The sequence below is a fragment of the Oryzias latipes genome, chromosome 1, assembly GCF_053564925.1.
Source record: "Oryzias latipes strain Hd-rR chromosome 1, Olatipes_Hd-rR_3.1".
In the NCBI taxonomy this organism is placed as follows: Eukaryota; Metazoa; Chordata; class Actinopteri; order Beloniformes; family Adrianichthyidae; genus Oryzias; species Oryzias latipes.
This window is the reverse complement of record NC_136237.1, coordinates 39,542,881-39,556,119: the sequence shown is the minus strand read 5'-3', so window position 1 is coordinate 39,556,119 and position 13,239 is coordinate 39,542,881. Positions and strand designations below refer to the sequence as shown.

Below are 13,239 nucleotides of genomic sequence, written 5' to 3'. Positions count from 1 at the left end.
CTTCACGGATTTGCATCGTGCATTGTGTTCTGCATTCTGATTGGCTAAAAAGTCACTCCGCTTATTCTCTACCTGTGCGACAATAACGTTGCAGTTTAATATGTACACTTACGTAAAACAGCTTGCCAAATTAACAACACGTACGTGCAAATTCTCTTGCAATTTCGAGTTTCTCTAAAACCCATAGAAATAGAGCGACAACAACTGCTCACTATGTTCTCCCGATCAAATACACATGAACCGCGGGCTTCAAAAGAAGAAAACACTGCAGAGCGGAGTCAGGATACAGCGGTTCAGTCTGAAGAGCAGTGAGATACACCTGAGTCACTATTTGTCCCACTGTACTTTGTATTTTTTTCATAAACATTTAAATTTTCTCCCATTTAATCCAATTACTCGATCGCGGTGGGCGGGGCTAATCTCCGCGATTTGAAGCCTTCTATTCACATTGATGAATAAAATTATTACTTGACAGTACAGTACAGAAGTTATTTGTCGAAAAAAACGTTTCTAAAGTACTTTTATTTGTGAAACAAATGCTTGAGCCTGTAAATGGTTTATTCTTTCTTTTCAATGAATAATAGAGTTTTTAATTGTATAATAATTGTAAAAAAAAAATAGAGGTTTCTACTTCACGGATTTTGCCTATCAAGGGTTCTTTTTGGAACGTAACCCCCACGAAAAACAAGGGTTTACTGTAATCCAATTTTTTTAAAGTGAAATGCATTTTATTTTACATCCTTTGGCCTCTGTGAATGAATGTGTAATCATAAGTGATTAGGCTACCATGTTGGCTGAGGCATTTTTTCCAACTGAGTAAAAAAAAAAAAAAAAAAACCCTGTTTTTTGTTTTTATGTTGGTCCGGCCCACTTGGGATCAGACGCCTTGAATGCGGCCTCCAAACCAAAATGAGTTTGACACCCCGGATTTAAGGACATGTCAGGTTTTCCTCCCACCCTATAAAAGCGATTCTTCTGCTGCATTTCGACCACATTTGCTGTCAAACCTCACCTTCTTTGACGCAGTATCAAAAGCATCAATCAAGACAATTTGACAGGTACAACTTTATCACTTTACTGCAGGAGATTTTCAGAATAATTATTCAAAAGACAATTAAAGCAGCTGTCTTTTATTTATGTCTTAACTATAGTTGTATTCATTTTAAAGAGAATTTATAAAAGAAAAAAAAGAAAACTAAGGTGACACACCTATATGTAACCTGTTTAACTTTTGCTTGATGTCACAAAAAATCCAGTTTGCTGTTTGGTGTAAATAAATATGTTTTTTCTCAGGATCATCAAATCTATTTAAAGCAACAATGAAGGTAACCAAGATTTATTTTTCATTTTTCAGAGCTTTTGATTATTTTTTAATGCAATTCTGACTTAAATAAACACCAGAACACATTTTTGTTCAATTCATGCAAAATTCTAAGTAATTGTAAAGGATGCATAAACTGTTTCTTTCAACAATATATGTTGTTAGGCAAACAGAGAATCTGATGCACTTTTTGCTATTGGCTCCTAACATCCTGCTCTAGAAATCCAGCTCATTTTGTGTAAACAGAACAACATGTTTCCCTCCGGACATCATTGCTCATCTTTGTCTGTTTTCATCATTTGTTGCCTGATTTTTTATTTATTGAAATTTAATGCTTTGTGTTCAGATGGCAGGACTCCTCTGGATGTCGGTGAGCGTCCTGCTTTTCGAAAGCTGCACCAGTATCACTGAGAATCAGCTCACTCTGCTGGTGGATAAAGTTTTGACAAAGTGAGTGTATCTCCCAAACAAATAATATTTCTCAATCTTCAAAAAATGTAAATTGGTTAATTTTGTTCAGTTATTGACAGTAACTAGTAATCATTTTAAAACTGTAATTTAGCATTAACCCTTTGTTCATGTGAGTGATCTCATTGTAGCTACCACGCAGGCAGTATGTTCAGCATTGCTGCAAGCATCCCAAAAACCCACAATGGAAACTATTTAAAAAAAAATCCTACAGGCTGAGAACCCTGAGACGGTGAAGGAAACAATGAGGAGAGGGGACGTATACGCAAACGGCAGGATTGTTGCTGCCACGGTTATCGCCAAGTCAGACGGCACTGGAAATATACATGCCTGGGTCCGGATGCTGGGGGGGCTTCTGGCCTGGGGGGCTCTCCTCCCCTTTCCTGGTCTGGCTGGTCTGGCTGGGTAGGATCTGGCTCCCTTTATGAACACACGGTTCACGTCGGCAGCATGCATGTATCTCCACCCCCACGTGCACGTGCACACTCCACACTGCTCCCTGTCTGCTTCATCCCTCCTCCTTACCTACAGTGTATTGATGGACAGACTTTTTTTCGCTCATCTTAGTGTCAGATTTTCACCTTTGATGTAACATTCGTCTTTCCAGCAGATCTGGTATAATTGTTACAGCTTAAATTAATAACTTAGTCAAATCAGTGCTTGTATCCCCCACCTTTTCACCTTTCTTCCTTTTACTCTCTTCCACCCTCCCCTCACATTCTTCCCCTCTCCCTCCCCACACACACACTAAATGTAACAAATAAATAAAAAATAATACGACAAAAAGGGGTTTATACAAATCTACACTCTAGTTTCTTGAAGCTATATAACCTCTTTTTGTGATAGTAAAACCTGTCCAACACAAAAAGCCTTCAGCTCTAATCTGTTTGCTCAGCTGTTGGACAGAACAAGTTAAAAAAAAAAAAAAAAAAAAGAAATATACATGCAGAGTATGGAGTTCTACAAAAACTTGACAAGTTGTATAAGCAAAAAATTAATTATGAAAAGGATCTGATGCTTTTTTATGTTCTAGCAGCTCTTTGTGTCCAACGGTGTACAAATGAAAACAATCAAGAAAACATCCTGGAGTATTTAGAAGCTTTGAAAAAATGGACGAATTATCATTTTGTATTCTCATAATTGTATGTACCCAAGAATTCAGAGAGTACTTCAAAGGATTCTAAAGAGGAGAAGAAGTCTAAAGAGGATAGAAAAAATGGAATTAAGATACTTGGAAAAATACTGTGTCTTGAGAATGTGTTTCGATGCCGTAAAATAGGGAGAGAAATGCAGTGTAGAACCTGTAAGGACCAGAACAAACAGGTTGCAGACGTTTGTTTTTCTGACCCCACCTCTCCGCAGTCTAATGATGAAAACTCTGTGGCTCCAGCTCCAGTTGTCACAAATACTTTAATACAGCGCGGTAGGGGAGATAGAAGGATGGTTGGGGGAAAAGGAGGTAGAGGGATAGTTGGAGGAAGAGGAGGTAGAGATAGGGTTAGATGAAGAAGAAGAAGAAGTTGGCGGGGTTTGTGAATCTACAAAAAAAAGAAAAGCAATTTTAGATCAAAAGTAAAACTATGAAACAGAAAAATCCAGTTTGATTCTGTTTTACTTTGCAAAACTCCTTAAACAAGCTTTGCACTCATGAAGTTCACTGAATTAAAACTTGCATCATTCTAAAATCTACAGATTTGTTTGATAAAGTTCAGGTTATATTTTAGTTGAGCTTTGAGCACAAGAATTATGCCGAACAGTTACTAAATTTAGCAAATTTAAATTTTCATTCCTGTCTAGTTTTTAGCTCTTAAACCACTAGAAAAAAAAATCCACCTTAAAACATAAAACACTATAGGAAGTTTCATTTATAAAAATCAACAACATTTTCTGCCAAGAAGTTGAGAACAGCTCTGTTCTAGGAAAAGAAAAACATGCGATAAACAGGGTATATTTTTGCTTAAAAACAGAATTTTCTCACAATTAAGGCATTTTTCCTCTAAGGTTTTCATTTAATAACTGGAAGGATAACATTGTACTTTATTAGTCGGCAGTAAATTCATCCTGCTGCTCCACCTTTTTGAGATTTCTTGCTTCACTCTCAGCATAAAAGCTTTGCTAAAAATCATAAAAATATTTGTCATGTGATTCCTCTGAAAAGTTTGACCAAAGTAAATCATGTATTCATGTTATTGTGTTTTTAAAAAGTACTTTATGTTTTAAATCTTTCTGCTATTAAAGCTCAGCTCTGCAAACAGCAAATATGTCTCTTATTTTTTTGTCTGTGTCCAAATTCCTTAGCTATATAGTGCGTTCACCATTCTGTAGTGGTGTCTGAATCTAAAACTCCAAAATCGAGTGCCCTAAATATTTACAATAATTCTTTGCGAAAAGCCAGTGTGCATCGATGCTCACTAGATTGGCGAATATAGACCACAATGCATTGTGTTTGATATTTTTTTTGATAAACCATTCAACGTTTCAATCTTCAGAACACAGTGGTGTTCTTCCAAACATTTTATTTTCATACAAAATATGATGGGGGGGGGGGGGGGGGGGGGACACAAGCTTCTTGCTCCGCTCCATTCTGATGCTTTTACTTGTAGACAAATAGATCCATGAACGTCTTTGTTTTTCTTGTCTGAGCTGGAATCTGGATCTAAACTGTACGGCTGCATTGTTCGGATACTGCTATTTACCCTATTTGTTGCACCGCTAATGTTATGTTAAAGGTTGGAGCATGTAAACAGAGAACTCTCAGTAGTGGGTGATGGGGGGCGTTACTCCACACCAACAGTAACACCCAACTCAGACATACAGTATAATCATAATTAAAAGACCACTCTGAACATTTTTAAAACAGATGAGAAGATGATCAGAGAAATACTTTAATATTCTATTCAACTGGGAGCCAGAGAAGTGAAGCTAACACAAGAGTAATGTGTTCTCTACTGCTGGTCCCTGCTGCTGCTGCATTCTGAGCTAGCTGGAGAATGAAGACTGAAAACACAAAGATGGAAACTTTTAATTTCTCTCTCTATCCCACATCTCACTCTTTTTTCCATTGCGGCTGTTTATTTGTTCCTTTTATTTGTATTCATGCATTTTATATGTATTTTTGTATGCAAGTGTAAATATGCATAAATACAGTTAAACATGTAGCCTGTGTTTGATGCCATTACTACTATTTCCCTATAATTTACTTTATCCTTAAGTAAGGTTTAATGAACTGTTGGGCGTAGACCCCAATTTAATTATTGATGTAGGTATTTAGGTAAATACGTTTATTTTAAAGAAATAGGGACCATCTCTACAGGTAATAAGACTCAGGAATGAATAGTGTTAATTAAAATATTTTTTTAATTATCCCAGTTGATATACCATTCTTAAAAGGATTGATAGCAAAAATTCACAACATGCTGTTACAACCGTACTGTCACTCTACCTTAGAACCTATTTAAGACGCCTGAGGAATTGGGAGTGAAAATATACACAAACAGTGCGAAAGGCCAAGCCAAATAAACATTCTTCCTACATGTGTCTTCGACCTGGATTCTTGCAGTCCAAAGTGTCATGATTCGTATGACGTGGCAGACCCAGATGCTGGAACCCGGAAGTAAAAACGAGACTGGAAAGACAGCTTGTGGAGAGGTGGAAGCCAGGTGGACACTCGTGGAGATAAACCTGAGAGCGATGCGGTGCGGTGAGGGGAGGTGCGGCATTTCAAATTTCTGCTGCATACTAGCGCACATCATCATGTATCAAAGGAGACGTTGGCGTCTTCTCCAGGCCATGGAGCGGCGAGCTCCTTACTCGTGGGAGCGGCTATGGATGAAGGGATTCTGGGAAATGGTGGTTGGTGATTTTACAGAGAAGCTGTGATCCAGCTGTGCAGCCAGTTCCTACCAAGAAGCACATCGTCATCAAATGGTCACATGACTCGTTGAAAAAGAAATGTTTCCATTGCACTTTTGCCAAATATGTCATTTTCTTTACGCAACAAAACCCACCTCCTTCAAGTGCAAAAACTTTTTTTTTATAGAAGCCAGTTTTTGTTTTTTTATTTAAACTTTTTTTAATTGAAACTTTCGGTGAAGTCATTACTGCAAAGCTTATTTGGGAAATTTCATAGTCGATGGAAACGCAGCTAAAATTAAAGCCGCAAGCGGCGTTGTATGGCCCGCAGACGCAACCCGCCTTCCACGCCCAACTTTACGCACCACCGCCCTCACCGCCCTCACCGCCCTCACCGCCCACACCGCCCTCACCGCCCTCACCGCCCTCACTGCCCTCACTTCCCACTTTTGATGAAGGCTAGTCAAAACTGCATATGCTAATTATGCTAACTATGCTAGCTATGCTAATGTGGCTAAAAGTGCTACCATTGCGATCAGCATCATTAACTGACTCAGAATAACACATTACCTAAAATGCTAATTATGCTAACTATGCAAGCTATGCTAACGTGGCTAAAAGTGCTAGCATAGCGATCATCATAATCAACTGACTCAGAAAAACACATTACCTAAAATGCTAATTATGCTAACTATGCTAGCTATGCTAATGTGGCTAAAAGTGCTAGCATAGCGATCAGCATCATTAACTGACTCAGAAAAACACATTACCTAAAATGCTAATTATGCTAACTATGCTAGCTATGCTAATGTGGCTAAAAGTCCTAGCATAGCGAGCAGCATCATTAACTGACTCAGAAAAACACATTCCTCCATTGGTTAAAGCTATATGTCATAAGTTAGTAAAAAAAAACACTTTTTTCAAAATGGCGGCTTTTCTGTTGATTTTATCTCCATAGCAACCATTTTATGTCTTGGTCCCCTCAAGAGGACGAACAGATTGACGTCAGTTTCGGACAAATCGGTTAAAGTAATATTTTTGTCGTCCTTAGCAACAGTGGTTTTATGCTAACCACGCCCACATTCCTTATATGTCCATATCCAGTGTTTTTCCATGTATTCAGTTTAAGGCATGAATGGATGCATTCAATTTTCACTGTACTGTATTGAAATGCATGGGAGTTATAACAGTGCGCCACTTTGCTAGCTCGCCACGCACACGCCGTTCAAAATCTACAACTTCTAATTCCAACATTCTTTCCACAGTAGCCTGCCATTGATACCCAAAAAGTTTCGAGACGATTGATAAAAATTCCAACGACAAGTTTACGTTTGAATCCAGTGGCAAAGGTGTTTTTTATAGGAAATTCAAGATGGCCGCCTTTTCCCGAGGTCAAAGGTCAACGAAACTCCAAAGGTAATTGTAGACTTATAATACGGACATGCGAGTCAAATTTCGTGAAAATCGCTCGAAAAAAAGTTCCTTTTTCCATATTGTGTAGAAACGCGAAAAACTCAAAATGGCAGATTTTGGCACAAAATGGCCGCCAAACCGTAGGTCGTGTCACCATCCCGTAATGATTTCAAAACGTCCTTTGGATATCGCGGACAAGGGTATATGGGTTTCGTTAGTCGATTCTCAAAAAAAAAGTTCCGAATTTTTTCGTTTTTGCCGAGTCGGCACATTTTTTTGCGACGGTTTTTTGCTTACCACGCCCACATTCCTTTATCGATCTTGTCGTGCGTAGCATCGTTTTGTTCAGCGCGGGCCAAGGAATCGCATATTTCTTCTTCACGACATTGCGATGAAAAATGTGCGAGCTAGCCAAGATGGCAACGGTTGCTAGCTCGCCACGCGCACGCCGTTCAAAATCTACAACTTCTAATTCCAACATTTTGTCCAGAGTAGCTGGCCGTTGGTGCCCGAAAAGTTACGAGACGATTGAGGAAAATTCCAACGACGAGTTTTCGTTTGTATCTGGTGCTAAAGGTGCTTTTTTGAGAAAATTCCAGATGGCGGCCTTTTCCCAAGGTCAAAGGTCAACGACACTTCTGGGGTGTTTGTAGACTGGAGCTGGCAGCAAGTGTGTGCAATTGCGTGAAAATCGCTCAAACAAAAGTGTCTTTTCCCCATATTGTGGGAAAACACGAAAATCGCCAATTCTCAGAGTTCGCCACAAAATGGCCGCCAAGCCGTAGTTCGTGTGGCCGTCCCATAATGCTTTCAAAACATCTTTGGGATATCCCCGACACGTGTGTCTTGGTTTCGCGGCTTTATTTTGAAGTACATTTTGTTCGGCCCCATACGCGATTTTCGGCCCATTCATTTTTTTTGACGGGATCGCTGGCCGTGATGTCATCGTCTTCGGGGGGGTGACGTTGACTTTGTGGAAAATTCATTTGCAATTTATCCCAGGTGTGTGCACGTTTTGGTGACTTTTCGAGCATGCGGCGGGGGTCAAATTCTCGCTGAAAGGCGGCGAAGTCGTCGTTCCAACTGCGAAAACAATATGGTCCTTGCAGTCAGTGACTGCTGCTGCGGGCCATAATTAAAATAGAAACTGGAAAGAAGTACTAAAAGGAAGACTGGAAGAATTCTACTTGACTGGACATTTCATGGACTAGTTGGTATAATGAAGAAGTAAATACTGAGCTTCCTATGAAGTGTTAAACATAATATAATCTTTTTAACATTTGTCATCATTTTGTTTTGTTGGTAAAATAAATACATTTAAAAAAAAGCAGATTTCCATAGATATCCTCTTCAATTTAGCAGAAGTGAGGACCCACTTCTGCCGTGACCAGCTCTTTTCTTCTTCTCTTCTGTGTCTCAACCACATGTGACATGATGACATATTGATTTTATTATCTGACTCACACATCAGGTGAGGAATGAAATGTAAATGACCAATTTTGCAAGTTGTTCCATCTTAAAAAGATAAGTTTGGTTCGTGATGTTCTTTACACTCTTCAACTATGAAGAATTTAAAAAACAATGAATTTTTACAAAAAAAAATGTTAATACAATAAAGACCAAAAGTTTGGACACACCTTCTAATTAAAAGAGTTTTCTTTATTTGGAATGCAAGACCATTTCAGGTGACTGCCTCTTGAAGCTCATCAAGGGAATGCATAGAGTCTGCAAAGCAGTAATCAAAGCAAAAGGTGGCTACTATGAGGAACCTATAATATTACGATTTTTCAGTTGTTTCCCACTTTTTTGTTATGTTTATTATAATTCTACATGTGTTAATTCATAGGTTTCATGCCTTCAGTGTGAATCTACACTTTCATAGTCATGAAAATAAAGAAAACTCTTTGAATGAGAAGGTGTGTCCAAACTTTTGGTCTGTACTGTATAATGGGGCAGAAAATAAGTATTTATGTTCTACAAAAAAGATAGAATTTGGACCCTAACAGACTTGTTACTTTTTATTTAATAAGCTCTTCTATCATCCACTTGTTTCCTGTATTGTCACCTCTTTGAACTGCTTAAAAACAGACACCTGTAATGTTAAACAATTAGACTGCAATCCCTCCACCATCACCAAAGGGCTGTTAAAGGACACCAGGGACAAGATGGTAGACCTGGACCAGACTGGGATGAACCAATCTACAATCAGCCAACAGGTTGATGAGAAGAGATCAACTGTTGGGGAAATTGTTAGAATATGAAAAAACAAGATCACTGACAATCCCCCTCCACCTGGAGCTCAATTCATAGTGAGGTACAAATGATTTTAAATATGGTGAAGAAACAGCTTCATATTTGAGAAGTTTTTCTGTTTACAGTAGATTCAGAGAATTGGGAAAAAAAACTTCAATGAAACTGAAATGTTTTTGTGAAAACACAAAGTTTGATTAAAGTTTTTTAATTTTTTTCAAAATGAAAGTTAAATTTGCTGATATTTTAGAAATTCCTCAAACTTACCTTTTTAAAAAGTTTGAAAGAAAAGTTCAAGTTTATATTTAGTTTGGTTGCAAAACAACATTTTTTCTTCATATGAATTTCGCACACCCAATGTTTGCCGGTTGCACAACATTTTATACACTTATTGTAAGGCACACATATGCTGAAATGACCTTTAATCAAACTGTTTCTGAACATATGCGAGTGTATTTGAAGTTAGTGCAATGCAATTAAGGTTAAATACGAATCAGTTGGCCTAAATTTTACTTTTACAGTATATAATTAAATCCACAACCAAATTGAGTGTCAAACAACATTATTTGCAGTTTTTTAACTTCCTTTTTTGACTTCGTTACAGAAACTGCCTCTCCCTATATTGTAAGATTTGTACATATAAGGACATGTCAGGTTTTCCTCCCACCCTATAAAAGCAATTCTTCTGCTGCATTTCAACCACATTTACAGTCAAAACTTCACCTTCTTTGACGCAGCATCAAAAGCCTCAATCAAGACAATTTATCAGGTAAAACTTGATCACTTTACCACAGGAGATTTTCAGAATAATTATTCAAAAGACAATTAAACCAGCTGTCTGACATTTATGTCTAAAATATAGTTATATTTATAGAATTTATAAAAAAAAAAAACTAAGATGACACACCTACATGTTACCTGTTTAATTTTAGCTTGAAGTCACAAAAAATCCAGTTTGCTGTTTGGTGTAAATAAACATGTTTTCTTTCTCAGGATCATCACATCGTGCTCAAAGCAACAATGAAGGTACCACGATTTTTTATTTTTTTTGGAGCTTTTGATAACTTTTTAATGCAATTCCGACTTTGAACACCAGAACATTTTTTCTGTTCAATTCATGCAAAATTCCAAGTAATAAATCTAAAGGGGAACATTTACTGTTTCTTGCAACGATATATGTTGTTAAGCAAATAGAGAATCTGATGCACTTTTTATAGGCTCCTAACATCCTGCTCTAGAAATTCAGCTCATTTTGAGTCAACACAACATCATGTTTCCCATTGTGCAGCGTTTCTTTGTCTGATTTCATCATTTGTTGCCTGATTTTTTAGTTATTGAAATGTAACGCTTTGTGTTAGATGGCAGGAATCCTCTGGATGTCCGTCAGCGTTCTGCTTCTCGCAAGCTGCACCGGTATCACCGAGAATAAGCTTGCTTATTTGGTAAATAAGATTTCGAAAAAGTGAGTGCACCTCCTTTACAACATTATTTTTCTCAATTTTCAAATATATTTAATTGTTTTTTATTGTATTTATTTGTTGGGAAAACTTACATTGAGGTTCAGCAAAATTAAATTAAGTTGTTTTTGATCTTTTGGTTGTGAATAATCCTAGGATGTCATACTTAAAATCAGAAATAAAAACAATCCAATGGTTAATTTTGTTCAGTTATTAATATTAACTAGAAATCATTTTAATACCTGTAATCAACCATTAACCCTTTGTTCGTGTGATCTCATTCTAGATACCACGCAGGCAAAATGTTCAGCATTGCTGCAAGCATCCCAAAAACCCAGAACGGATACGATGTCGACCAAATCCTACAGGCTGAGAAACCTGAGACGGTGAACGAAACAATATGGAGTGGGAAAGTGTATGCACACGGCAGGATTGTTGCTGCAACATTTATCAAAAAGCCAAAAAGCGATGGAAATATACATGCAGAGTATCGAGTTCTACAAAACCTTGACAACTTAAATAATCAAGAATTCGATCTTAAAAATGATCTGATGCTTTTTTATGTTCTATCAGCTCCTTGTGTCGATAGGTGTACACGTGAAAACAAACCAGAAAACATCCTGAAGCTCTTAGAACACTTGAAAAAATGGGACAATTATCGTTTTGTATTCTCACATTTGTATATACCCAAGTATCTAGAGAGTACTTCAAAGGATTCTAAAGACGAGAAGTCTAAAGAGGATAGAAAAAATGGAATTAAGATACTTGGAAAAATACTGTGTCTTGAGAATGTGTTTCGATGCCGTAAAATAGGGAGAGAAATGCAGTGTAGAACCTGTAAGGACCAGAACAAACAGGTTGCAGACGTTTGTTTTTCTGACCCCACCTCTCCGCAGTCTAATGATGAAAACTCTGTGGCTCCAGCTCCAGTTGTTACAAACGCTTTAATACAGCGCGGTAGGGGAGGTACAGGGATGGTTGGAGGAAAAGGAGGTACAGGGATAGTTGGAGGAAGAGGAGGTAGAGGGACAGTTGGAGGGTAGAGGGAGGGTTGGAGGAAGAAAAAGAAGTTGGCAGGTTTTGTGAAAGGACAAAAAACAAAAAAGCAATATTAAATAAAAAAGTAAAACTATGAAACAGAAAAATCCAGTTTGATTCTGTTTTACTTTGCAAAACTCCTTAAACAAGCTTTGCACTTATGAAGTTCACTGAATTAAAATTATTCTTAAATCTACACATTTGATGGATAAAGTTCAGGTTATATTTTAGTTGAGCTTTGAGCACAAGAATTATGCCAAACAGTTACTAAATTTAGCAAATTTAAATTTTCATTCCAGTCTAGTTTTTAGCTCTTAAAAATCCACCATAAAACATAACACAGTACAAGAAGTTTCATTTATGAAAATCAACAATCAACAAAATATTCTGCCAAAAAGTTGAGAACAGCTCTGTACTGGGAAACGAAAAACATGCGATAAACAGGGTATATTTTTGCTTATAAACAGAATTTGCTCATATTTAAGGCATTTTTCCTCTAAGGTTTTCATTTAATAACTGGAAGGATAACATTGTACTTTATTAGTCGGCAGTAAATTCATACTGCTGCTCCCCCTTTTTGAGATTTCTTGCTTCACTGTCAACATAAAAGCTTTGCTGAAAAACATAAAAATATCTGTCATGTGATTCCTCTGAAAAGTTTGACCAAAGTAAATCATGTATTCATGTTATTGTGTTCTTAAAAAGTGCTTTATGTTTTAAATCTTTCTGCTATTAAAGCTCAGCTCTGCAAACAGCAAATATGTCTGATTATTTTGTCTGTGTCCAAATTCCTTAGCTATATAGTGCGTTCACCATTCTGTAGTGGTGTCTGAATCTTAAACTCCAAAATCGAGTGCCCTAAATATTTACAATAATTCTTTGCGAAAAACCAGTGTGCATCGATGCTCACTAGATTGGTGAATATAGACCACAATGCATTGTGTTTGATGGTGTTTTTGACAAGCTATCAACATTTTCATCTTTATAACACAGTGGTGTTTTTGCAAACATTTCTTTTTTTTTTTTTTAGGAAAGTAGGGAAGAAGAGAGAGGGATGTTAGAGAGAGGGGGGGGATAAGACCATGAAGCAGCATAAAGCAACAAGTTTACTGGTTGTTTATCATTACGGTAAGGTTCAAATGTAGTACAAAAAGGGCGGGGCCTGTCCACACACGCACTCAAATGTTATCAACACACCTGCTGGCTGCAAAAATGCCCACATGTCAACATGTACACAAAACAGATAGTTTTCACACGCATACTTATGCCTTTAAACCAACTAGTGTGAAATATTTCATTCATTGAATCGCGCAAACTGAGCTAACACCTGTGCTCAGGTGAGTTTTTATGTTTTTCTAAAATGGACGGTGGAATGTGAAAAGAAAGAAGGAGAGTGCCCAGCCATCCCCACTCCAAGACCCCCGCCGCCGCAGCAGCGGC

The 13,239-nt window shown here is 37.5% G+C and overlaps 1 long non-coding RNA gene across 1 annotated transcript; it reads left to right on the top strand.

Moving 5' to 3' along the window:
- The first annotated feature begins 9,996 nt into the window (after positions 1–9,996).
- LOC110015922 (uncharacterized) lies at positions 9,997–12,558 on the top strand. Its single transcript, XR_002291185.2, has 4 exons — positions 9,997–10,073; positions 10,298–10,330; positions 10,663–10,766; positions 11,048–12,558. It is a non-coding gene; the product is annotated as an uncharacterized LOC110015922 (long non-coding RNA).
- Positions 12,559–13,239: the final 681 nt, after the last annotated feature.